General features: G+C 36.0%; 1 long non-coding RNA gene across 1 annotated transcript; it reads left to right on the top strand.

Moving 5' to 3' along the window:
• The first annotated feature begins 303 nt into the window (after window positions 1–303).
• LOC109545458 lies at window positions 304–1,184 on the top strand. The gene is made up of 2 exons (XR_002172669.2): window positions 304–617; window positions 713–1,184. It is a non-coding gene; the product is annotated as an uncharacterized LOC109545458 (long non-coding RNA).
• The last annotated feature ends 2,437 nt before the right edge of the window (window positions 1,185–3,621 follow it).

Consider the following 3,621-nt stretch of genomic DNA (forward strand, 5'->3'; position numbering starts at 1 on the left):
TATTTTTATTTAAAAATAACCGAAATGCTTTTTTAAGGAATTACGTAGGTTTATCAACAACTATTGATCCTATTTTCAAGTTTACTTACAATTTGCAAATTATACCTTTGTTACAAGTTCAGTCTCATAATCGTGTTAATGGCCTACTTATCTACTTTTGCGATGTTGTCACACGTAAAACACGATCTTTTTAAGAAGCGCAAATGTCATGCAGAGTATGCAACATGCATACACCATCCCAAGACCACAGGTGTTTCAAGTTNNAAAAGTACTTAAACTTAATTACAAACTTCAAAACATGACATTTGAAAAAATGACATTGCCACAAAATTTTAAATATGAAATCGATGCATTTTATTATTCGTGTAATCTTTCATGCGAATAAAAAATACTATTGTTTTGGCGATGAGAAATTGCTCCTTCCAGTGCCAGAGTTAGCGAAGCTTACAGTGAAACAAATGTCTTCAGTAAACGTTTTTTTAGCAAGTTTCAACGATAAATGTATGTGACGATGTGCGTTCATTGATGGTTAGATTCCATAGGTTTTTGCCTCGTCGACGTCCCACCGACGTTCATTAGTAATATAACGTGAAAATGAATTCGATTCCTCCAATAAAGTAAGCGATATTTCACGGCTTTCTAGTTTTATTAGCGATCCGGTGCTCCAGCCGACAATAAGGTTTTTTTCACTAGCCATTTGCGACATTTTTAGGCCTTTCGAAGACTAATGGATCGAGATTTCGGCCTCTTGAAACTGACAAAAGACTTTGGCGTTTGGACAATGAATGAATGCCCGGTCAATGAGAACGAAGCAAATAGTTTTTCCAGTTCGATTTGGCCCTGACATGTCGAGGAAATATCGGCGCAACAAGACAATCAGCCATTGAAAAATCCAGTCATGCCCTAACATGGAGTTAATGTTTAAACATGTTTCGCCGATCAGTCTGGGAGCAAAAAGAGGCTCGATGGCCAGGTGTGGACGCATAATGGGCCATTTACATTCACATGCGGTCGGGGCAGATAAGATTAAAATACAAACTGGCTGCAAGCCCTTTGTTTGCAAAGTCTTTGAAATTTACCAGATTGATGATTGTAGCCAAACTGACTGACTCGTCAAAACTACTTCAAAACGCACCTCATTCCAATAAATATGAAATGCTTTGCGCACGGATTATTCCTTATTATAAATGAAATTTTATTGCCTCGTATTTTTCGCTGTTTCCAGCCCGGATAACTCAAGTAAAGAGAAACAAGAAGAGTGTCGAGAAACTGCAGGTTTGTTAGTAGTTAATGAGCTTTTGCTCGCAATGCTCCAGCAAAGCTGCTTTGAACCAGTCCTTTAAAGAGATGGGTAATTAGTCTATTGTTTCTCTTAAATTAACTTGCATTGAAAACAGCATCTACAACTGCAACAGACATGTCGGTCCCATTCAAAGTACGCGAAATTGAAAATGGACCTCCTTCCACATCTCCTCATAAATATATTTAATTTTGGGGATTTCAAACAGCCACATCGCTATGACCTTTATTCCTCCCCAGAGTCACATCTCATAAATAAGGACAACCTTTGAGGTAGAGTTGATTCCGAAGTTCCACCAGCTCGACATACATACACTTGTGGGTCCAGTGATTTATAAATATGCATGGTTTTGCCGTAATACTTAGCAGTTTCATTAAAACTTATTTCCTGCAAAGCCAAATTTATGTATTCTTCCAAAGGAACCTAAAATCACGTAAAGTTTGGCCACACGATCTTAAGCGAAGCGGCTCCGAAAGCGACAAGCTGATTAGCGTCCAATTGAGCGTTTGATCAAACGCCTATTTCCTTTTCTTTGATCAATTTTGCTTCAAATTTGAATGGGACTATCCAGTATTTCCGTCAGGCGCCTATTTATCCGTGAAACGAGTTACCATTAAAACAGGCACTTTTGCGATGAAACGAATTGAAAAAATGCGTATTTTGATTCTATATGCAGCTCTAAGGGGTCTTAGAGCTTTGCGCGAGTTTGAAAAAAGTACATTTTTTTGCTTGAACTTGAAACACTCTCTATTTAATTCTTCACGCGGAAAATACAGATTTTAATTCTGTATGCAGGAGTGTTCTATTGAGTTTTCTTGTCCTACTGTATCTATAAAGATCCAGAAAAAAATAAGAGCGGGTTTTGAAAAACAGGCGATTTTCTTAATAAGTGTTTCCTGGGAAATTTAAAACCTCCTAATTTGAGATTTAATTTGAGAAAGTGCGTGCATTGCAGAATTCTACGGCCAACGGATTATTTACAGGGTAGTCTCAAAAAATCAACTTTTTGCTAATGCAGCGATAACTTTTCTGCTCTTGGGCCGATGTTCAAGCTTAGTCTTCATAGACAATTTAAGACGAAAATCGATGGAAAAGGTTGCATAAAAAAATGCCCAAATCAGAACTTTGTTATTCTGGAAATTTTGCCAAAAAATAATTTGAATTTTTGAACAATTCGCAGCATTTCTTGCTCCATGTGATATATAAATTATCTGAAAATCTCAAGTCCCAACTTGCTCTGGTTTCAGAGTTAGGATTTTTTGTTAAGGTGTAAGTATGAATTTTTTGATTTTTAGGCCCAAGTTTGCAAGATTCTAAAAAATCAGTGCGCGTTTGAATTTTTGAACACTTTTCCAAATTTCTTGCTGCATGTTTTATATAGACTCTGTGAAAATTTCAAGTCCCAACTTGCTCTGGTTTCAGACTTAGGATTTTTTGTTAAGGTGCGCGTAAGTATGAATTTTTTGATTCTTAGGCTCAAGTTTGCAAGCTTTTAAAAAATGAGTGGGCGTTTGAATTTTTAAACACTTTTCCAAATTTCTTGCTGCATGTTTTATATAGACTCTGTGAAAATTTCAAGTCCCAACTTGCTTTGGTTTTCGAGTTAGGATTTTTAGTTAAGGTGCGCGGAAGTATGATTTTTTTGATTTTAGGTCCAAGTTTGCAAGCTTCTAAAAAATCAGTGGGCGTTTGAATTTTTGAACACTTTTCCAAATTTTGTGCTGCATGTTTTATATAGACTCTGTGAAAATTTCAAGTCCCAACTTGCTCTGGTTTCCGAGTTAGGATTTTTTGTTAATGTGCGCTTAAGTATGAATTTTTTGATTTTTAGGCCCAAGTTTGCAAGCTTCTAAAAAATCAGTGGACGTTTGAATTTTTGAACACTTTTCCAAATTTCTTGCTGCATGTTTTATATAGACTCTGTGAAAATTTCAAGTCCCAACTTGCTCTGGTTTTCGAGTTAGGATTTTCTGTTAAGGTGCGCGTAAGTATGAATTTTTTGATTCTTAGGCCCAAGTTTGCAAGCTTCTTAAAAATCAGTGGGCATTTAAATTTTTGAACAATTTTCAAAATTTCTTGCTCCATGTTTTATATAGATTCTGTGAAAATTTCAAGTCCCAACTTGTTCTGGTTTTCGAGTTAGGATTTTTTGTTAAGGTACGCATAAGTATGATTTTTTTAAATTTTTAGGCCCAAGTTTGCAAGCTTCTAAAAAATCAGTGGCCGTTTGAATTTTTGAACACTTTTCCAAATTTCTTGCTGCATGTTTTATATAGACTCTGTGAAAATTTCAAGTCCCAACTTGCTCTGGTTTTCGAGTT

The sequence above is a fragment of the Dendroctonus ponderosae genome, unplaced genomic scaffold, assembly GCF_020466585.1.
Source record: "Dendroctonus ponderosae isolate FM_Combo_2020 unplaced genomic scaffold, Dpon_F_20191213v2 Dpon_F_20191213_5, whole genome shotgun sequence".
Taxonomy (NCBI): domain Eukaryota; kingdom Metazoa; phylum Arthropoda; class Insecta; order Coleoptera; family Curculionidae; genus Dendroctonus; species Dendroctonus ponderosae.